Here is a 24,325-nt window from a genome sequence, read left to right as displayed (position 1 = left end):
TTCACCACATCAGGGGTTCATCACATCAGGGGATCACCACATCAGGGGTTCACCACATCAAGAGTTCACCATATCAGAGGTTCACCACATCAGGGGTTCACCACATCAGGGTTTCACCACATCAGGGGTTCACCACATCAGGGGTTCACCACATCAGGGGTTCACCACATCAGGGGTTCATCACATCAGGGGTTCACCACATCAAGAGTTCACCATATCAGAGGTTCACCACATCAGGGGTTCACCACATCAGGGTTTCACCACATCAGGGGTTCACCACATCAGGGGTTCACCACATCAGGGGTTCATCACATCAGGGGTTCATCACATCAGGGGTTCACCACATCAAGAGTTCACCATATCAGAGGTTCACCACATCAGGGGTTCACCACATCAGGGTTTCACCACATCAGGGGTTCACCACATCGGGGGTTCACCACATCAGGGGTTCATCACATCAGGGGTTCACCACATCAGGGGTTCACCACATCAGGGTTTCACCACATCAGGGGTTCACCACATCAGGGGTTCACCACATCAGAGGTTCACCACATCAGGGGTTCACCACATCAGGGTTTCACCACATCAGGGGTTCACCACATCAGAGGTTCACCACATCAGGGGTTCACCACATCAGGGGTTCACCACATCAGGGGTTCATCACATCAGGGGTTCATCACATCAGGGGATCACCACATCAGGGGTTCACCACATCAAGAGTTCACCATATCAAGAGTTCACCATATCAGAGGTTCACCACATCAGGGGTTCACCACATCAGGGGTTCACCACATCAGGGGTTCACCACATCAGGGGTTCATCACATCAGGGGATCACAACATCAGGGGTTCACCACATCAAGAGTTCACCATATCAGAGGTTCACCACATCAGGGGTTCACCACATCAGGGTTTCACCACATCAGGGGTTCACCACATCAGGGGTTCACCATATCAGAGGTTCACCACATCAGGGGTTCACCACATCAGGGTTTCACCACATCAGGGGTTCACCACATCGGGGGTTCACCACATCAGGGGTTCATCACATCAGGGGTTCACCACATCAGGGGTTCACCACATCAGGGTTTCACCACATCAGGGGTTCACCACATCAGGGGTTCACCACATCAGGGGTTCACCACATCAGAGGTTCACCACATCAGGGGTTCACCACATCAGAGGTTCACCACATCAGGGGTTCACCACATCAGGGTTTCACCACATCAGGGGTTCACCACATCAGAGGTTCACCACATCAGGGGTTCACCACATCAGGGGTTCACCACATCAGGGGTTCATCACATCAGGGGATCACCACATCAGGGGTTCACCACATCAAGAGTTCACCATATCAAGAGTTCACCACATCAGAGGTTCACCACATCAGGGGTTCACCACATCAGGGTTTCACCACATCAGGGGTTCACCACATCAGGGGTTCACCACATCAGGGGTTCATCACATCAGGGGATCACCACATCAGGGGTTCACCACATCAAGAGTTCACCATATCAGAGGTTCACCACATCAGGGGTTCACCACATCAGGGTTTCACCACATCAGGGGTTCACCACATCAGGGGTTCACCACATCAGGGGTTCACCACATCAGGGTTTCACCACATCAGGGGTTCACCACATCAGGGGTTCACCACATCAGGGGTTCACCACATCAGGGGTTCACCACATCAGGGGTTCATCACATCAGGGGATCACCACATCAGGGGTTCACCACATCAAGAGTTCACCATATCAGAGGTTCACCACATCAGGGGTTCACCACATCAGGGTTTCACCACATCAGGGATTCACCACATCAGGGGTTCACCACATCAGGGTTTCACCACATCAGGGGTTCACCACATCAGGGGTTCACCACATCAGGGGTTCACCACATCAGGGTTTCACCACATCAGGGATTCACCACATCAGGGGTTCACCACATCAGGGTTTCACCACATCAGGGGTTCACCACATCAGGGGTTCACCACATCAGGGGTTCATCACATCAGGGGATCACCACATCAGGGGTTCACCACATCAAGAGTTCACCATATCAGAGGTTCACCACATCAGGGGTTCACCACATCAGGGTTTCACCACATCAGGGGTTCATCACATCAGGGGATCACCACATCAGGGGTTCACCACATCAAGAGTTCACCATATCAGAGGTTCACCACATCAGGGGTTCACCACATCAGGGTTTCACCACATCAGGGATTCACCACATCAGGGGTTCACCACATCAGGGTTTCACCACATCAGGGGTTCACCACATCAGGGGTTCACCACATCAGGGGTTCACCACATCAGGGTTTCACCACATCAGGGGTTCACCACATCAGGGGTTCACCACATCAGGGGTTCATCACATCAGGGGATCACCACATCAGGGTTCACCACATCAGGGGTTCATCACATCAGGGGATCACCACATCAAGAGTTCACCATATCAGAGGTTCACCACATCAGGGGTTCACCACATCAGGGTTTCACCACATCAGGAGTTCACCACATCAGGGGTTCACCACATCAGGGGTTCATCACATCAGGGGATCACCACATCAAGAGTTCACCACATCAGGGGTTCATCACATCAGGGGATCACCACATCAAGAGTTCACCATATCAGAGGTTCACCACATCAGGGGTTCACCACATCAGGGTTTCACCACATCAGGGGTTCACCACATCAGGGGTTCATCACATCAGGGGATCACCACATCAAGAGTTCACCATATCAGAGGTTCACCACATCAGGGGTTCACCACATCAGGGTTTCACCACATCAGGGGTTCACCACATCAGGGGTTCATCACATCAGGGGATCACCACATCAGGGTTCACCACATCAGGGGTTCATCAGATCAGGGAATCACCACAAGAACGATTTGAAGGAACAGGGGGTCAAATTAAAAGAAATCGTTAAATATTTCATCCATCTCCCAATATTGATTGCACATACAAAGTTTCATTCTAAAATGTACCAGTAATTGCATTTTCCGGTATTTAATATTTTGACCCAGCCCAAGGGTGTGGGCCCAACAATGATACTGATTATAACTCCCAAGTTTGGTGAATTTCTGCCCAACCGTTTTGGTCTTTAGGAGGAGATAGCATGACAGACGGATTAACGGGTGGGTGGACGGACAGACGGAGCTGATTACAATATCCCCCCGGTTTTTTTTTTTCAAAAAGCGTAGGGATAACATGGAACGTTATCACAATACAACACAATATAACAACACAATATCACAATATAACATGGAATTCGTTTTGTATACAATGGCATGGAAATGGACAAGGAAGGAATTACGCCACAATACAACACGGCAATGCGTTAATTTTACAGATTGCCATCACAACATCTTTTGGTATTTTTCCATCGCAATCACACAAAAAATAAAATACACAATTACACCAACACTACAAATGTACAACGACGTACTTCTAACGTAGACACCTACATACAATTGTTACTACTGCCACCTATGACAAATGTCAAAAGATGTCGTGAGGGCAATCCGTAAAAGGCTTGTGGTATTGTATTTTGATGTCATTCCTTGCTTATCATTCCTTCCTACCTTGTTTGGTTGTTTTTTGTGGATTACATCCCTACATGTTTTTTCATTAAAAAAAACTTTATCTGGCCTGTTAAATTTGCTTCACAATTACAAAAGAACAGTCAAGGGATTTACCAATAGCTGAGTGTATTAGGAGGTGAAGAAGAGCTTTTAAAGGAGATCCAGGTAGGATTCAATGAAGCACCTAAAAAGGAAGTAAAAAATCAGCTAAAAAGGTGAGAGGGTATATAGCTCCAGCTCCAGATAATACGCATCAAAGGGTTTTGAGGTAAGTGGCAAAGCAGATAAGCGTAATGTTAACTGATATCTTTTTCTTTTTTGTATACAAGGTCAAGTCTCTTGAAAGAGCTCGAGCACTGAATGGATCAGGACACAACAGAACAAAACGAACAGAACAGAGAGGGGGGGAGGGCATCAAAAGCAGGTTCAAGGAAAAAAATAGAGGCAGACTTGGACAAACAATCGGTTTGGGGTGGAATGACGTGTAGGGGAGGATGTATGGCGTGGACAAGATGGATACAGCAACATAATCTCAGGAAGGAAAAACTGCAAATTGGGAAGGAGGTGGGTTTGCGGAAGGGAAAGGAGGGTGGTTAACGTGGGTTATAGATCGCGGTTAGATGTTATAGACCGAGCGGTGGTGTAAGACCGCGACCTAACAAAACTCACCCGATTCACCCAGACTTTGGCCGTATCGCACCCCAGCTGCTCAATGAGGGAAAAGACGAAAACGACGCAATGCAAAGAGGAAAACGAAGGCAAAGAAAGGTTTGGAAATACGACTGAATTTATTGACTATTTACACACAAGCAAAGAGAAAGCAGTCACGTTTATTTACAAGCACATAAGACGCAGGTGACACAGGGAAAATACTAGCTTATACAGACTTAATTAACTACCCAGGACAAAACAAACAAAGACGACTCACACGGGGAATTGCAGAGTGGATTGGCTGGAAGGCGGTGCGTGGCTGGAGGGGGAGGACGGCACGGAGCTGGCTGGAGCTTGATCCTGCACGGGACGTCGGGCGGGACCTCGACGGCCGCTGATGCCTCCGATCCTGTCGTGTGCGTGGGATCACGGGTCGGGTCACGGGTCGGATCACGGGTCGGATCACGGTCAGAGCCGACGCGCTGGTGGGGGGTCTGGCGTGACGGGTTCTTCTCTCCTCTCTTCTGTTGTTTGGTCCAACCACTCCGTCTCCAACGCAACCCCTCAACGCAATCACTGAACGCAACCACTGAACGCAACCACTGACGACCAACTCAGCTCTTTGTGACCCTCCTTGTCTCGGCTCAAAAGTGCATCTCCGTTTCTGCTTCCAAGCTCGACTCTGTAAAAACGCATCTCTCTCTTGGACACGCCCTGCCTTGGGTTATATAGGCCCCCGCCCCTCAACCTTTGCGAACCTCCCCGACCGCTCTTCCTCCGCCCTCTGTAGCCAAACCCCTGGCTCATGGTTGGTCGAGCGGGGCTGGTTCACTCCTCCCCTCTCTGACGAGGTGGGGAAACGCCTTCCTTCCCCCAACCCTGCCTCGTGGTCAATGGCGGCAATTGGATCGGAGGTAATATGGGCAATCGAGGGCTCAGCGGTGACGAGAGGGGATGTAATATGGAAATTGAGGTTTTGGGGATGGGAAGGAAAGGGAATCTATTCTCTTTCACTGGTGCAATGGAGTATTTCAATTAATGGAAGACACAGCCTTACACTAATACACAGAATAAGAGATAACTATCAACAGGTATATTCTATTACTTGGCTGACGTGTATGCTTGTGGACTATGGGACGCCCTTTTGGTCTTTACACAGCTCCGGAGGCAGGAGGCACAGAATAAACAATAATCACAATAGTACAGCACACAATCCAAAAAATATACAGTCCTCATATCCACAACACTGCACCCTCCTCCTCTTAGGCACGTCCCGGGCCTACAACTTTTATTTAGTGTGACACGTAGGTGTAGTTCCCTCTACTTTTAACCTGACCCTGAGTGCGACAGTTTTAAAACATAAATAAATGTGTCCCGCTGCTCCATTGCACCCTACCTAACAGACTTACGCCCACAGTTAACCGAATTGCGGAATGGTCTTCAAACTAAACACTGACGGTGGGGAGCATTATTTACACTGACGCTATTTTTATTTACAAAACTAACCCAGGACCTGTAATTGTTCTTTCTGGGGGGGAGACAGTCTGCTCTGCATCAATGCACCATGAAAGCACCTATAACGCACCAACACACCCTCAAGCACCAATCAGTGCAGTCACCACTGTTCATCAATAAAATAAATTCAACAACCCCTAACCCTGCAGGTGTCTCTTGCTCTTCGGCTCCCTCTGCTGGTGATTATTATTTGTCTTCCAGATGTTGTCATTTTCATTTTGCTTTGCTTACTGGCGGCCTATTTTCAATAAAGTGTGCCCAATGTGTCCTTCTTATTTATTTTATTTATGGCCCACAGGGCCGACTAGTGTGGTTCACCTGTGGGGCATCGGTGCCCTGTGGCCAAGGTCCGCCAGCAAGATTTCGGGCCCTCATGGCCGGTTCCAGCAGAGGGGCCATGCCCCAACCCATGGGGTCCATAGGTGGTGCTCGGCCACAGACATGTGGTCCATAATGTGGTGCATCGATGCAGACAGCTGGTTCTGGGAATTTCGGGCGCACAATGGCCGACCCACGCACGCTCCCCTCGGCGCCCAACGGCGCACAGGTCATGTGGGAGACAAAAGAAAGACAATTGAGCGAGGGGTAAGGTCACAAGGGTACACGTCAATAAGGCAATGCAAGGCAAAATGCGTACGGAGGGCGAAGTGAGAAAGCTCGTCCCTACCGTACGTCACCCCCCTGTCACCTAGCCTACCCTTGCCCTTACCCCATATGTACAAAATCTACACATTACCAATTCGTCACTACTGTCACGTCTTCCCCATATTTCCCCTATACCAAATTCGTCACCACAATCCCTCTACTTCAAAAATTTGCCATCATCAATTCATCATCAATCCTCATAAGGAGGAAGAGATGGAATTACGCACAATGTCACACCCACGTCATGATGCGTCTCACATTCCAAACATTTGCACAGTAAAAATAATTAAACATGGCATGGTGTGGAGTACCTGTCACCTCAGGTGAGTGGATGCAGATGGTGCGAGGAGATCCTTCATCCTAACTATCCTCTAAATGACTTTAACACACTTTACACTACCCGGGGTCTTTCTCCGGCCAAACCATTGGCCCTCTTACACTATGGGTTCTAAAAACCAATTCCCATTGGCCAAACTGTGGTGCTTTTCAATTTGGGGTCTCACTCCCCCGATTCATCTCCCGGTGCCCTCGCACAATTTCTGGGCTGTGGCGTGTACCTCTCCCAGTGGGTCTACCCACCTGCACACCTCCACCACTGCAGTTGCCTCCGAGCTTACCTGCTCCTCACCCTAACCTATCTAACTGGGGGCAGCCCCTCTCCTGGCTCTGTCACCCCATGGTGCCCTCTGGCACTGGGCTACCCGGGTCCGTCCTCCGGATCCTCGGGCCCCATTCACACAACTACTACCGGCTCCCAGAGCCCACCTGCGGCCTCACCTGGCCGACATCCTTACAGTGGTGGAGTGCCCAAACCAACTACACACACTAACAGGCTACACGCCCAGCCATTTCCACAACACTAATGCACCCATCCAAACATCATTCTTCCAACCGCACCACAGATGCCAATATCCAACCACAATTTACCTGTACCCTCTACCTAACTCTTACACTACCCGCCCCGGGTATCCGTGATGGGGGTCCACTCTTCCCCCATTCACACCTTCGCACCATCCACTCCACTCCACAATTTCCACCATTCTCACTCCACGACCATCCATTCCAATCCTCCATACCATTTATTCCATACATCTGTCTTTCATTCACCTGTCGTTGCACACCTGTGCAATCTCACCTGGTGCCACCTGCACCCTCCTCCTCTTTCTGGACCAGTTGGTCAACGCAACACACATCACCATCACTCACTCATACACTGCTCCACACACCTGTTCAGTTGCACACCTGTGCAATCACACCTGTTCCATTCTCACTTGTTCAATCCTCACACACACGGCATCATCTCAGCTAACTTCTCACCTCTGAAACTTGCGCTTCCCAGTCGTCCCTTTAAACTATTGCGCTCCCTCGTCATTATAATCCACACTAATCTACCTGCGTCCCCACTACCGGTATCAGTCACTAACTAAACTTAACGTCACCTAATGTCATCTTCTAGGGCCCTATCAATATAACCTAACCCACCCGGGCTAGTTTTCACTGCCATATACCCCATAAACTATAGCGCATTTGCCCCCACCTGTGAGGGATGGTGGATTTGCCATCCCACCACATCGGGGGTCTCTCACTATCAATTTGGCACACCAAATTCCAACCAATTCAAAAATTTTCCATTTACTGCCAATTCTATTCACTTTTCTAAATTTCGTTTTAAATCACTATCACTATCACCATCACCCGTCTACTTATTAGGTCCTCTCGGTGCGCCAATTCACATCTACAGCCCGGCTTCGTACAGCCGAGCAATGAACGCGGGTCGTTTTGTGCCAGCGGCTGGATACGTCCCGCATTCGGGGCAGGGACGGAGGCTTACCCGGGCCGAGATCCCATGCACCACCTCGGCGTGGAGCCATCCAATGTCCCGATCTCGACCTGCCGGCACGTCTCAATAGAAAGTGGCCGCCATGACGACCCTTCCTATCGGGCTGCCCACTCCGCCCAGTGGAGCCCGGACGCGGCCGTTCCACGCGAGGCCCAGCGTGGATCGCGCACGGCGGTTCTTTCGAAACCGCCGTGGTTCGGATCCCCGCCGGTTCTCGCGGCACGCGAAGCCCGGCACGCACCGAGGGCCCGATCCGGCTAAAAGTCGACCTAACCTTTAACCCGGCTATCGTCGACGCCTCACCTGCAGGCTTACATGCATACGCTACCCCTTTCGTGCTCATACATGCAGCCGTTCCCATTCTCCTCGTACCTTTCCTTACACACCTCGGTACACTCATTCCGCTCACCGACTTGGTCACACACCTGACCACCGAACACCTTGGCACACATTCGTCGCTCGCACACCTCACCAATACACCTCTTCGCGCCCCTGTCTCGGTCACCTCCTTTGTGACAATCACAGGTGTGCTCTCACCCGCACACCCAACCACGTGTCTCACTACCAATTCCAGCGTGCATTCCCACTCACGCTCTACCATTCCAGGTGTGCATCCTTCTATTCCAGGTGTACATCCTCGCTCACCTGCCACCACCAACTCACGCTCCGTTTCACTCACACTACTCTCACCTCCACTCTCGGTCGCGCACTCACCCTTACTCTTGACAGCATGCGCTTTCCCCATGCACCCGTCCGTTACACACCTTTCTCGTGCATCCTCCCGCGCACACTTCTTCGTTACTTCCTCCGTAACACTCACCACAGGCATGCATTCTCCCTTACTCTTGACAGCATGCGCTTTCCCCATGCACCCGTCCGTTACACACCTTTCTCGCGCATCCTCCCGCGCACACTTCTTCGTTACTTCCTCCGTAACACTCACCACAGGCATGCATTCTCCCTTACTCTTGACAGCATGCGCTTTCCCCATGCACCCGTCCGTTACACACCTTTCTCGCGCATCCTCCCGCGCACACTTTTTCGTTACTTCCTCCGTAACACTCACCACACCGCGCTTCCCTGTGCTCCCTCGCACACGCGCTTCGACCAACTCACTCTTGACGGCACACTCACTCCTCGGCGTGCACTTTTTCCTCACACACCCCATGGTCGGACATTCTCGCACACCTCTTTTTTTGCACACCTGTCCTGTCACACACCTCACCAACGGCCTTTCACGAACACCCGGATCCAAACCAATCCCCAAGCCGACTGAATCTCCCCTCACATCATGTACATTGCCACTCACCTCCGTACCTCGTCGCACCTCCTCTGCCACCTGCAAACTTTTTATTTGGTTAGTGAGCATCTCATCATGATTTGAACACAGACTTTGTACATTATCCATTTCTCCCTGCAATTCCCGGGCTACCTCCGTCATCTATCTATAATTCCAGTAATCTCTGTACGTTTGTACGTTTGTACGTCTGTACGTCTGTACGTCTGTACGTCTGTTTGTCTGTGACCGCTGTTTCTCGACAACCACGGGTCCGATATACTTTTAACTTGCCAGGTATATTGCTGGGGACCCGAGGATGTGCCTTTTCAAGGTTTGAAATTAATCGGACAAGTACTTACCGAGTTATGGCGATTTAGCCGTTCGCCGTTCGCTTTGGCTTTGCGAATGGACCAAACCATTCATGTAAATAGAGGGGGGGGGGGGGTGTTCTGTGGTCGTTCGCTTTGGCTTTGCGAATGGACCAAACCATTCATGTAAATAGAGGGGGGGTTTCTGTGGTCGTTCGCTTTGGCTTTGCGAATGGACCAAACCATTCATGTAAATAGAGGGGGGGGTTCTGTGGTCGTTGCGAATGGACCAAACCATTCATGTAAATAGAGGGAGGGGGGTTCTGTGGTCGTTACTGCCACGTGGTTTCAAAGTTTTTTTTTGTTGTTGTTGTTTGCACGCATGTTTTTTTGCACCCACGTACGGGCACGCCCTAGGATGTTTACACACACACACCACTACACAAATTTTTTTTTTTTTTTTTTTTTGGCAAGGAACGGGCACCCACGTACGGGCACGTCCTAGCTTATATATAGTACGGGCATGCCCTAGTCTATCTATAATTCCAGTAATCTCTGTACGTTTGTACGTCTGTACGTCTGTACGTCTGTACGTCTGTTTGTCTGTGACCGCTGTTTCTCGACAACCACGGGTCCGATATACTTTTAACTTGCCAGGTATATTGCTGGGGACCCGAGGATGTGCCTTTTCAAGGTTTCATATTAATCGGACAATTACTTACCGAGCTATGTCCAAAAAACGATTCAACCAATCAGAGAGCAGCGAACTATCGCGTGTGCCGAACGTGGCGGACACACTCTGCCTCGGATGGCACATTTGAGAGCGTATTCATTTATTTCACGTTTGCAAACTATGTTGGCGTTAAACTATGTTTTAAAACTAATAAAAACGAATTTGCGATTCATTCGCTTTCCTGCGCGTTTGTGCACGCGATGGCGATTTCTTTACCAAACTCCGGAAGCCGTTCGCTTTGGACCAAACCATTTCATGTAAATAGAGGGGGGGGGATTGTCACTGTACTCGCAAGCCGTTCGCTTTGGACCAAACCATTTCATGTAAATAGAGGGGGGGGATATAATTTTAGATATAGATATAGTACGGGCAATGCCCTAGTCTCTTCAATTTCAATGCCCACTTCCGCTTTTTCTGTACTCACCTCGACGACCGTTGGCTTTAATAAAATTCCCTCTACCTCATCGGTCGCCGGCTTTTCCAAGCCCCGGGTCGCGATTTCTACCCCCGTCATTGTACCCGTGCTTTCCTCCGCTTCGCTCAACCAGCGCTTTTCGACTCGCGTTACCTCCTCGTGCACCCCTGGGACCCTTTCGCCCAACTTGCGGTCTCTGTCCCTCTGCTCCCCTTCCTCCCTATCGGCCCTCATTCCGTTCGTTATTTCTTCAATTTGGTTTCCCAATTTGTTCGTTATTGCTTCCTTTTGGTTTCCCAATTTGTTTAACAATCGCTCACTGTCAGCTTCCATTTGGTTTAACAATCGCTCACTGTCAGCTTCCATTTGGTTTAACAATCGCTCCCTGTTCCTGTCCAAAAGGGCCTCCATTTCAGCCATAATTAATTGCATGTCTTCCACCGTTGGTACAAAGGGCACGGCAAAATTTGGTGCCGCTACACCCACATGCGTGAGGACGCCATTTTGTGCACCTGATACACCCTCAACCGCACCTTCTTTACTCTCCTCCACCATTTTTTTTCCTAAGTCCTGGGTCGATTCTACCCCGTCTATCTCTCCCAACGGCATCCCGTCGCCTTGAACAGCCATGGCGCGATTTCAAAATTCGGGTTTTGCTTAAAAAAAAACAAATTTCGGCAGCTCGTAATTTTGACCAAAATTTTTTTTCTAGATGTTTTAAAAATTTGGTTCGGGCCCCGAATCTCACTCCCAGACACCAATTGTTATAGATCGCGGTTAGATGTTATAGACCGAGCGGTGGTGTAAGACCGCGACCTAACAAAACTCACCCGATTCACCCAGACTTTGGCCATATCGCACCCCAGCTGCTCAATGAGGGAAAAGACGAAAACGACGCAATGCAAAGAGGAAAACGAAGGCAAAGAAAGGTTTGGAAATACGACTGAATTTATTGACTATTTACACACAAGCAAAGAGAAAGCAGTCACGTTTATTTACAAGCACATAAGACGCAGGTGACACAGGGAAAATACTAGCTTATACAGACTTAATTAACTACCCAGGACAAAACAAACAAAGACGACTCACACGGGGAATTGCAGAGTGGATTGGCTGGAAGGCGGTGCGTGGCTGGAGGGGGAGGACGGCACGGAGCTGGCTGGAGCTTGATCCTGCACGGGACGTCGGGCGGGACCTCGACGGCCGCTGATGCCTCCGATCCTGTCGTGTGCGTGGGATCACGGGTCGGATCACGGGTCGGGTCACGGGTCGGATCACGGGTCGGATCACGGTCAGAGCCGACGCGCTGGTGGGGGGTCTGGCGTGACGGGTTCTTCTCTCCTCTCTTCTGTTGTTTGGTCCAACCACTCCGTCTCCAACGCAACCCCTCAACGCAATCACTGAACGCAACCACTGAACGCAACCACTGACGACCAACTCAGCTCTTTGTGACCCTCCTTGTCTCGGCTCAAAAGTGCATCTCCGTTTCTGCTTCCAAGCTCGACTCTGTAAAAACGCATCTCTCTCTTGGACACGCCCTGCCTTGGGTTATATAGGCCCCCGCCCCTCAACCTTTGCGAACCTCCCCGACCGCTCTTCCTCCGCCCTCTGTAGCCAAACCCCTGGCTCATGGTTGGTCGAGCGGGGCTGGTTCACTCCTCCCCTCTCTGACGAGGTGGGGAAACGCCTTCCTTCCCCCAACCCTGCCTCGTGGTCAATGGCGGCAATTGGATCGGAGGTAATATGGGCAATCGAGGGCTCAGCGGTGACGAGAGGGGATGTAATATGGAAATGGAGGTTTTGGGGATGGGAAGGAAAGGGAATCTATTCTCTTTCACTGGTGCAATGGAGTATTTCAATTAATGGAAGACACAGCCTTACACTAATACACAGAATAAGAGATAACTATCAACAGGTATATTCTATTACTTGTCTGACGTGTATGCTTGTGGACTATGGGACGCCCTTTTGGTCTTTACACAGCTCCGGAGGCAGGAGGCACAGAATAAACAATAATCACAATAGTACAGCACACAATCCAAAAAATATACAGTCCTCATATCCACAACAATACGCATCAAAGGGTTTTGAGGTAAGTGGCAAAGCAGATAAGCGTAATGTTAACTGATATCTTTTTCTTTTTTGTATACAAGGTCAAGTCTCTTGAAAGAGCTCGAGCACTGAATGGATCAGGACACAACAGAACAAAACGAACAGAACAGAGAGGGGGGGAGGGCATCAAAAGCAGGTTCAAGGAAAAAAATAGAGGCAGACTTGGACAAACAATCGGTTTGGGGTGGAATGACGTGTAGGGGAGGATGTATGGCGTGGACAAGATGGATACAGCAACATAATCTCAGGAAGGAAAAACTGCAAATTGGGAAGGAGGTGGGTTTGCGGAAGGGAAAGGAGGGTGGTTAACGTGGGTGTAAAGGATCATGGTTTTGGATGGGGGAAAATGTCACAGTGCCATGATCTGAGATGGTGGTGAACTGCTGTCTTGAAGACTTGGAGAGAAGAATGGCATTTAAGAAAACTTTAAAGGTGTTTCCACAGGCAGAAATATGGGAACAAATAAGTGGAGGTGAGCAGTGATTCTTGATTTTGGGAGTTTCACTAGAAGGGGGTTCATGGTGGACTGCATGCACCTTGCAGAAACCTGGTGGAGGACAAAGCAAGGAAAGAGCAGAGGGTGCAAGACCAGAAAGAAGGCGATAGAAGACAGAGAGACTGCAGACCTGTCTGTGATAGGCCCATATAATCAGCTTCATCACGGGAGATTCCAATTATCTTGAAGGCCTTGGTTTACGCGTCATCGAGATGAGCAAGGTCTGATGCAGGGGTGCCAGCCCAGAGTGGAGAGCAGCACTCCATCAAGCTGTGGATGAAGGCCTTGTAGTTGGAATAGAGTTTAGTTGTGCGAAGGAAGGACTATGTACGGCAGAGGATGCCCAGTCGGCGATTAGCTTTGGAAGACAACTTTGAAATGTGATTTGCTCAAGAAAGATAGTGGATAAAAGTGAGTGAGACCCAAGAGTTTGAGTGACTGAATTTCCTCAATAGGATTGTTAAACCAATATAGAAATAACACAGCAAAATGTAGGCCTGTGGTCCAAAAAGACCTTGTTGGTAGGATTATGGTTAAGAAAATATATGGGAGGGTTTGCCACATGGTCATTTCAGTGAAAGAGTGAGAGGGTGAGATTTGTTTGGATTGAAAGACATATTCCAAGTGTTTGACCACCTTGTGATTCTGTAAAAGTCTGAATAAAGGGAAGAGGATGTAGTAGGGGAGCTCCCAATAGAGTCCGTGACCATTTTCCCATGATCAAGGTTTGAAGGTTGATTTTGAAAGATAAAAATATATATAAAAAAATAAGCTTGGGTATCTTTTTTTTAAATGCGGGCTAACTCGGCCAGAGGACAAAATCCAAGATGTCCGCCAAAACCGCGAAATCGGGCATATTTCCGCCTACGTGAATGCTACATATACATATTGGGTGTCCATATGTGGGTTTTTCTGGGCCCAGATCTTGCATCTTACATCAGTCAAGTGATATTGTGACTTAAAATGATATTAAATGATTAATGTTGACCAAAATCCAAGATGGCCGCTGCAAAAAACCATGTATTGTATATGTTCATAATTGTGCATACCATAGATTCATCGCTGGCGTCTAAATACAGTTTTACATGACTAGTGTTTTCATTTATAACCTTACTGTTACTATGAATGACTTTTTGAGCAGGTAACGAGCCAAGATGGCTACCTCTCGCCCGTTAGATAAGCAGTTATGGCTACTGTACATTGTATCTATTGCAACGTCTTTTATTTGACACAATGTTCAAGGTTTTCATTTGCAATCAGTAAGAAAGAATTTATCTTTCTCTATTTTGTTTTATTATATTTACAGTGACATGACATTACATTTACAAGCAGTGATACACATTGCACAAGTAGCATATACGGTAGGGTTGAAAATGACAATAGTTGTTATAACAGTTTGTTTGTGTTGGATAGATTGAAATTGTTATTCACTGTCCGAATCGTCCGTCTCGGACCCAGACTCGACTGGATCATCCATAGTTGGGCTGCTTTCCAAAGCCTGAGTTAGTTTTTCTGGGAGTGCTGGGTGAATGTACCTCAATGGAAGACACATGCCTTCCTCGAGATGCCAGCCATGAGATAAAGGAGACGGTGGCGCATCAGGTTTTTCGTAGTTGAGCAACACGTAGGTTTGATAGTTCACTCTCTTGACTTTCAAATCGTGGGATTCTTTGTCTGGTGGAAGCCGCAGTATTGATTTCCTTTTCATTTGTCGCCACTTCCTGGCCCGAGCATCACACAGAGTGGTACTTTGTTTGTCCTTGTATATGTACCGTATGGTGTACAGCGTCATATGATCAAGCACCTGCTGAGGGACCGGTAGGTGTTTCCCTACTTCACTGAGGAACGCTCTAGCTTCAGGTGAAGTGGATGATATGTCGAAGATGGTTTTCTTCCCATGTCCAAAGAATGCTGCTGTTGTGTCTGAGCCGCTGTGGACGTGAAGAGGAACTATGATATCTGCTATTTCCTTCGGGCAGAAAGCTGTACAATCTATGAACTGCTTTTTGTACTTCATTGCGAGCACCCCTTCAGTTCTATGAGCAACATATGATGCCAATACAAGCACGTCCGTATCTTCTGCGTCGATGATAACAGGTGTTTCTATTCCAGCTTTACGTATTTGTGAGTAGATGAAGAACATGCATGTGTCTGCTTCTAACTGTTCACACTGGAAGTCTGTAACAGGCAAACCTGTCGATAGATTGACACATGTGGGCCCAACGCAGTAGACAAATTCAGTGTTAGAATAGTTTCGGTACAACACGCTGAACTCGTTTCTGAGAAAGATCTGTAGGTGCTGCTTGTTTGTTGCATTGTGGAAGAAGTCTTGAAATCCTTTGGCAGATGGGAATTTGTCCGACTGCTTGAAAAATACATTCTTGGAGCCATCTGAAAATCCAGAAGTGCTTTTTCGAAGCTTGCGTTCGCTATCCTTGACGGTCAGGGAAACATCATATCTGTCATTGACAAACACAACTTGTGATGCATATTTATGTCTGCTCATAATGACGGCGAACACCTTCGATGCGTAGTCTCCCCAGGTGTAGGAAATTCCATCAGCCTTTTCCCTGTCTTCTACCGATGGCGTAGACAAACGCCATATAAATCCCATGTCCAGGATCGCCGTGTACTTGTCTGGTGTTGGTTCCAACGCATGTAGCTTGAATTTTTCTACCAACTTAGATTTTTGCACTTTTTTCATGGTGCCGTTGATATTGAATATTGGCAGACATTCATCTGTGACTCGGTACGACATTATCTCTGACAAGGTGAAATTTTCGGTGTCATTTTCAGCAAGTGAGACAACTGCTGCCATCGCTCTGTTCTCCATTGCGTCTGACTTCATGATGCGCTCGCCAGTCTTGACTGAAGGTGGGTTGCTGAAGTTCCGTCTCAAATTCCTGTGAATGGTTGCATGGAAAGGTTTGTTGCTGCTGAACATTCTGTCTTCACAGAATGCCTTCAAGCATTTCTCGCCATCGGTGTGGACCGATTCAAAATCTTGAATGAGGTCATCAGAAGCTACCATTCCAGACTGTAGTGACTTCAAGACCTTGTTTTCTTCATTGAAAGGGTCACAGCCGAATTCAGTGATGCAGTTGTTAATATCTTGTACAGCTTGTTCGTCTTCCTTCATGCGAGTGGGAGCATTTTCACTGTGATGTCGTTTTGATTCTGATGTGCTGGCAGGATCATGCAGTGAGGATCGGACTCTATTAACATTGTTAGCATTTCGGGAATGTGACAGCAGCATCTTTTCGTTCTTCAAAATTTTGAGCCAGCCAGCTTTCATCTTTGAACCCTTGTTCATTGTCATCTCGATCCAGAGATCCAATGGCAAACATGAGTAAGGCTTTCCCGACATGGATTGAGCAAATAAGCCATCTCGCATGTATTGTGCTACATCCTCTGGGAGGGATTCCATTTCCAGCCAATACTCAACCAACCACCGTCCATATTTATCGTTGTCATAAATCTGGATCCATGGTAGCATTAAACGTAATGTCGACTTGACTTGTTCCCAGTTCTGGATTCTCAACGCATGCAGATTCATCATCAATATTTCAGTCATCTCCATAAATGTGATCCAGTACTTTGCCATTGAACCACCGGACTCCTCAATTCTATTGAACTCATCTGCCACCAATGAAATAACCTCTTGGTTGGCTTCCAGAAGTGCATAACATTCCTGCCGTTCTTCTGCTGTTGAGGAAGGATTCCGCAGGACAGTCAAGTGAGCTTCAAGTTCATCTGAGATGCTTCCCCCATTCTGTAGTGACTGTTGTATGATTCTTCTCAGCAGAGTTTCATACATCAATCGGAGACATCGTATGCTCCTCTTGTAGTGTTTGCCCCGTAATGCCTGGTCCACAGACCCTTCTGCAATAACATCTGCCGCAACGAGGATGTCAGACAAGCCAGACCCGTGAAAACGCTTATTCATGGCAGAAATGTAAGACATGTGAATATGAAATGGGCCCATAGAAGGCAACACGACACTGAATTTATCAGGGTGTTCGTATCTCATTTGCACTATCAAGGCATACACTGGTTGATCTCCTACCAACTGGATGAAGGGCATGTTCTTTTTGCCTGCTGCATCAACCATCCGGCACATTATTTCGTGCACTACAGATTTTCCAGGAGGATTTGGAAAAGTCAAGAAGTAATACGGCTTGCTTTTGACAACATGCGGCTGAACTGTTGACTGGAAACCTGCAAATCCCCCAACTGTTTGACTGCATGGTGCAGGTGGTGTATGAGTCTCATCTAGATGTGCCATGGCATGAATGAGTCCTCGCTGCCTCTGGACTTTAGTATCTGAAGGAGTAATGTCAACACCTGTTCGCATACTTGGAGCTCCACGCTGGACAGTCTTGTAAGGATGGACTTTATGCTGATCGATGCAAAGATGCTTCATTTCTTTAGACTTGGGAATTGTTAATTCTGGGGCCGATTCCTCTGGAGCATGAACCAAATCAAGTGGCTGGACAAACATAACATTTGTACGGTGTGAAGTGTTCGCGCCAGTTAGCGTGTCCTCAGAAAAGTCATCATTGTCCATTACTGCTGTCCCTGGCATACCCAGTGCAAGCTCCTCTGGACATGCTTTGTTCTGCTCAATATCGTACTTGGCCCAAGCATCATAGAGATGTAGCACGTCTTTGTAGCTGATCCCAATTGAGAATTTTTTCAATAACTCGACAAGTTCCCGGCTTCTGGTTAGTCCGTGTATCATAACAGACAACCTTGTTCCAAATGAAGTTCGTTTGCCTGTCATATATGAAGAGAGCAAGGCAGTCAAAGCGATAACTGCAGAGTCGTCATCCTCCATATCAAGGTCACGCTGAGGTTTTGAAGACTTTAGACGGGAAATGAGCTGTTTCAGTAGGCTGCTTGTTTCGTCCTCATTGAGTAAATCGTCAATGTGAGGTGGCCAGATCATTGGCGATACTTTTGCTGCTTCAGCTCTAATTCGTTGCGCTACAATTGAGACGAGTTGGTCATCAGTTGCACCTAGGCAATTTACAGCAGCTTCTATGTATGTTCCACCAGCTGACGTGTCAAAAACCATTGAGCTCTTGTTTTTTGTAACTATTTCGTGGAAACCAATTTGGTCGCTGAATTCCGTTTGGAGCATAGATTTTATTGTGCTAGACTTCACAGTGTTCACAGTCATGCCAAAGTTCACCAGCATTTGCGTGTAGTCTTGTAGAAGGCTCTGTAGTGTTCGGAGTTCATGTCTTTCAAAAATTACAGTGCGCACATGTTTGAAAAACATTTGACGTACTTCTGCCAGTCGTACATTGTGCATGTGCAAATGTTGATCATTATAATCATGGACTTTGATGTATTTCGTCCAACATGACCGATGGTAGCGGATCTCTGTGGCAAATGGATCTGACGTGGAATCCATCAGTGTCAAAATGCGATCCCGCATATTCTCGTCGTCCAGATGGACTGTGTGACCTTTGAAGACATGCCATGCATCCATTTGTTGCATGATGTGCCACTTGTCCCGTCCAGGATGTTTCAGGTCTTCTCCCTTCATACACCAAATACACAAATGTTTGTCTTGTATAATACCGGTTTGTGATCGTGATTGTCTCTGAGCGCAAGATGGTCCAGGTGCTTCGTCAGCTACATCATCGCTGCGAGAGATTTCTGTTTCAAAACATTTCTTTTGTCGCTTTAGTGCCTGCTCCAATTTATAGTTACTGGCCAGTTGAACTTTACACAGTTTGTGGAAATATATTCCAGCTGGTCCATTGTGCCATGGCACTGCATCAAAGACTTGACCGTATTTGTCCAATCCTCTCCATCGTTCTGCTTGTTGTTGGAGATGCTGCCAGGCTTCTGGGCTTAAGCTACTCTTTTCCTCATCACAATGCTTATGACAGAGGATACACTCACTGGAGCTTGATAGTCCTGGAGGCTGGTCCTCATCTTCACTCTTTCTCTTCTTTCCTTGAATGGGTGGTGTCGCCATGGTATACTCTGCAATGAAAAATAAAACCTATTACTTACTGTACATACCGTACATCAGACAGCATGATATGAATGATGTTAATACTTAACTGAACTTAAATATTGAACAGGACAGATCTTTATCTCTTAAAGAAAGGGACTTAACTAATATTTTAAGTATTATTAGTTGAATATACTTAACTGTAATGCCTTGATCCATTGTCCACCCTGGTACTCCCTGGAAATTAATACTAACAACTACCTGTGAACAAATACCTGTGAAACTTAATCAAACCATCTTGTAGATAAGGCAGCAATCTTGGTTCGTTACCTGCTCAAAAAGTCATTCATAGTAACAATAAGGTTATAAATGAAAACACTAGTCATGTAAAACTGTATTTAGACGCCAGCGATGAATCTATGGTATGCACAATTATGAACATATACAATATATGGTTTTTTGCAGCGGCCATCTTGGATTTTGGTCAACATTAATCATTTAATATCATTTTAAGTCACAATATCACTTGACTGATGTAAGATGCAAGATCTGGGCCCAGAAAAACCCACATATGGACACCCAATATGTATATGTAGCATTCACGTAGGCGGAAATATGCCCGATTTCGCGGTTTTGGCGGACATCTTGGATTTTGTCCTCTGGCCGAGTTAGCCCACATTTAAAAAAAAGATACCCAAGCTTGTTTTTTTATATATTTCTTTATCTTTCAAAATCAACCTTCAAACCTTGATCACGGGAAAATGGTCACGAACTCTATTGGGAGCTCCCCTACTAATGCTGCCTGACTATCTGAAGGATGAGCGACGTCATGTCAAAGGGTGGAGTTGTCAGCAAAAAGGTGGTTTTCCAGAAAGTCAGAGAGATATTTGGTGAAGGTTAGGAATAGGACTGGGCCCAGAGCACTGCCTTGGGGGTCTACAGCCTTTACAGGGAGAGAAGATGAAGGGATTCCATTGGAAGCCACACGTTCGGCATGAGAGTAGAGGAAGTCAGAAACCCAAGAGTAGAGTTGGCCTTGGATTCCATTGGCAGAGAGTTTGGAGAGTAAGGTAGAATGCCAGACTGTATTGAAAGCTTGAGATAAGTCTAGGGAGATGGCTCTGGTCTCATGTCTGAGATTGAGAGCCTCTGTCCATTGTTGGGAGAGTATGAGCAGCATGTGCAAGGTGGAGTGACCTAGTTTGAATCGGAATTGGTGATCTGAGATGAAGCCGTTGTGGAAAAGGAAAGATGTCACACATCTTCATGATGGATCCCATGACCTTGTTGATGATTGGAAGTAAGCTAATAGGTTTGTAGTTAAGAAGATTGCTTTTTGCACCTCTTTTATGTAATGCGTTGGCTGACTGCTGAGACTGCTGAGAAGATGGCTGACTGCTGAGACTGACGTTGGCTGACTGCTGAGAAGATGGCACATGACCTAGAGCAAATTCTAAAGTGAAAAGGGCAGAGAGAGGAAGTGCAAGAGCAGCAGAGCAGGTTTTTTGGGGCACGTGAGCTGATGCCGTCTGATCCAGTTGCAGAATCAGTGTCTAGTGTTGTCAGCAACATCTCCACATTCTCAGGTGCAATGGGCACAGAGTCCAGGAGTAGTTGGGTGCGTCTGAGTCGGGTGGGTACTGAGAATGACGGGTAGGAGACACATGATCTGGAAGAAAACATAATTAATTAATTAATTAATTCATCCTTGTTCTCTACTGCTGTTGTGCCTGTGTGCTTCCCTCTCCCTTCCCCTCTTGTCTCCCGCTCCCTTCATTGTATATTTTATGTGTCTGTGCATGTTTTCATGTTCAATGTGTTAGCTCTTACAGGAGCCTCGATTCTGTATACAAAAAAACAAAAACACAAGTGGAGTTGGCTGTGGTGCCATGTGAAGAGATGGAAAGGATGGAGGGGGAGAGACAGATCTTTTAAAGCTATTTGGAGCCAGAGCAGATACCAAAGGATTGGTGAGTAGGAAATGTAACACCGTTATTTAAGAATGGATCCAGAGAAGAATAGGGGCACCATAGACCTGTTTAACTTCAGTTGAAGAGAAGATGTAGGAGACTTTAAATATGCAACAGATGGGGAACCATTTAAATAAAGTCAAACTAAATTAGTCGGCGCAGATTTACAAAAGCCACGTCAGGTTAAATTAATTAATTGTAGTTCTATGAAGCAGTTTCTGACTGGGTGGATGAGGGAAATGCAGTGTATGGTTTTATAAGCACCACTTTGGAGGATGTTGAAGGAGCTGGGGCTCCCACGTCGATCGGAAGAATGGACGCGACAAAAAGCTAGAATTCATCCGAGTTGCTTTAATGAAATCAAACACTCAGGCACTCTGAAAACCCGTTTATCGGTCAGCAATATATATCTATTATCCCAGGGGGTTTGCCCAGGCCCGGCGCCAGGGGGCGTGGCCCAGCGTCCTGGCTGCGGCCTGGCAAGTTGAGGGCGAGCCTGCCCGGGCGTCCCGACCGAGGCCTGGCAAGTTGAGCGCGGGCCTGCCCGGGCGTCCTGGACGAGCCCGGCATGGTGATCGCTCCGCGTCCTTGATAGGTGCAAGGCGATTGTGAAAACCCAGCGGCAGCCGCTACAATGTTAGCTATGGTAAGGGCTTATTCAGTAGTTGGTTGGTAGTTAACTGGATTGGAAACTGACATATTGATAGTAAGCAAAGAGTGGCTGTGAGTGAGCAAGGTCAGGTCAGGGGTCATAGCCTAAAAGTAAATAAGAGGAGAGTTAAGACTGTAGTGAGGCAGGGGTCGGTCACTCAAACAACAACAACAACATGCATTTTAAGGCCATTTTCCCTGCTAGAGCGGGGGTTAGCCTTGCGGTCCCCATGACAATCTTCTCCATTTTGCCATATTTTCTGCATCTCCCCTTGTTAACCCCCTTGCCCGCATTTCTTCTTCGACCATCTTTAGCCAAGTCTTTCTCGGTCTTCCCCGTCCTCTACTTCCTTCTACATTCATTTCCATCACTCTTCTCAACCAGTCACTTTCATCCTTCCTCAACACATGACCAAACCATCTCAACCTGTTCCTCTTCACAGCATCAATCACAGGCTCTATTCCCATCATCTTTCGCAATTCATCATTTGTCTTCCTCTCATAGAATTCAGGTCGGTCACTCAGAGAGTAGTTAATGCATAGAATTGTCTCGCTGGAGAGGTAGTGGCAGCAGAAAGAGGAAATAGTTTTAAATTGGAATTAGATATAGATACCAAAAAGTATTGGAGATAGAGGGGTACAGGGATATTGGTAGGACTTGTCGGTAGATTGTGTGTGGACGGGTGATATTTTACATGCATAGTGATTATGATGTCTCTGGGATGGTCTCATCATATGGTGAGAGTGTGGTCGCGGTCTTTGTGCATTCCTCACCATACCACCGCCTGCACCCTATACCCTCCTCAACCCAATACCAGACATAATAAACAAATAAAATAACAAAAAACAACAATGTAAAAACATTTACTTATAGAAATAATGAAAATACTCTTAGTTTAAATATTATTTTGTTTGCATATATGACACCCCCACCTCCACCATCCTGTCCGTCCCCACATTGAGATTGTGTCTGTGGCCCAAGACAGATTTATTTGCTCTGGTGTTGGTGTAGCGCAGGCATGATGCGCCGAATAGCCTCCACCTGCACCGAAGTTCCTTGTTATTCCTTGTTATGTGTAATTTTGACACATCTGTACCACTTATTCAACCATGAGCAAAGAGTGTGTAATACAGAGGGTTATTAGGAAATGATGGTAATAACTTCAAAGGGTTATATTTTCCATTGTAATGCAGGTGCATTGTATGATTTGAATTCTCTGAAGACATTCATGCATCTTCTTACTTTTCTGTTTGAGTACTTTTGGGTGAAAAATGATCATGCCTCCAAAATCTGAATCCTGGTGGGAGGTATACATTACAACCCTTTACCATATTGGATACTCTGAGACATCATTAATCAGTGAAAGAAGCTCAACTTTAGCATTTCATTAAGAGGCACATTAGCTTATTCCAGGACTTTTAGAACACAAAGACAAAATCCAGGAAGCAGAAACCAGTGGCTTGGATTCCCCCCAAAAGATCCTACTCTCACAAGATACTGCACTTACCAGCTCTGGTGGCATTGTACTTGGAGCATCTGCTCCATGCATCTTGTACTTGGAGCATCTGCTCTGAGTCTGGGAGTTCGGCGGTTCAATTCTGAGACAGACCAAATACTTTAAAATAGTATGTGCTGCTTTCTCGTTTTGATGGTCAGTATTTGAAGGATATTGCATGGACAAACCTCCATATGTTGGCCTCCACAGGGAGGAGGAAATTTGGCCTTGATTACCCTGCTTAGTGTGGAGAGAAAAGCAATGTCATAAAGATGGCGTCGCCAGTACCCAGAGTGCCCCGGAAAGTTATGTCACTCCATCGAAGCTCAGCAGCTGTGTTTGTCTGAAGTTAAGTGTGGTGTTGTCTCATACATTTGTCTAAATGTGTGCATAGTTTGTGTTGCAGTTCTTACATAAGCCTTCCTTAGACTTTATATAAATAAATAAATTAAAATGTTACAAAAATCAAGAATTGGATGCTGCAAGAAATTCCTCCCACTGAGAGCCACGGCATCACGACTGAGAGTCAGTACATTCTGTAAATTAAATAATTACATAGGATTTGCAGCTGCACAAACCATTTGAGAGCATGTTTTTAAGTTGCAACAAAGCACATTGAAGAATGCAGGACAAATGCCAGAAAGGCATCTCTTTT

At 47.0% G+C, this 24,325-nt stretch overlaps 1 protein-coding gene across 1 annotated transcript in view; it reads left to right on the top strand.

The window, feature by feature from the left end:
* Positions 1–24,325, top strand: part of LOC137433134 (laminin subunit alpha-2) — a 469,485-nt gene that overhangs the window by 230,552 nt on the left and 214,608 nt on the right. The gene's annotated exons all lie outside the window — the stretch shown is intronic.

Source organism: Myxine glutinosa, chromosome 8 (genome assembly GCF_964187855.1).
Source record: "Myxine glutinosa chromosome 8, kmMyxGlut1.1, whole genome shotgun sequence".
In the NCBI taxonomy this organism is placed as follows: Eukaryota; Metazoa; Chordata; class Myxini; order Myxiniformes; family Myxinidae; genus Myxine; species Myxine glutinosa.
Note: the sequence above shows the minus strand (reverse complement) of the source record. Positions and strands in the feature narration are given on the sequence as shown.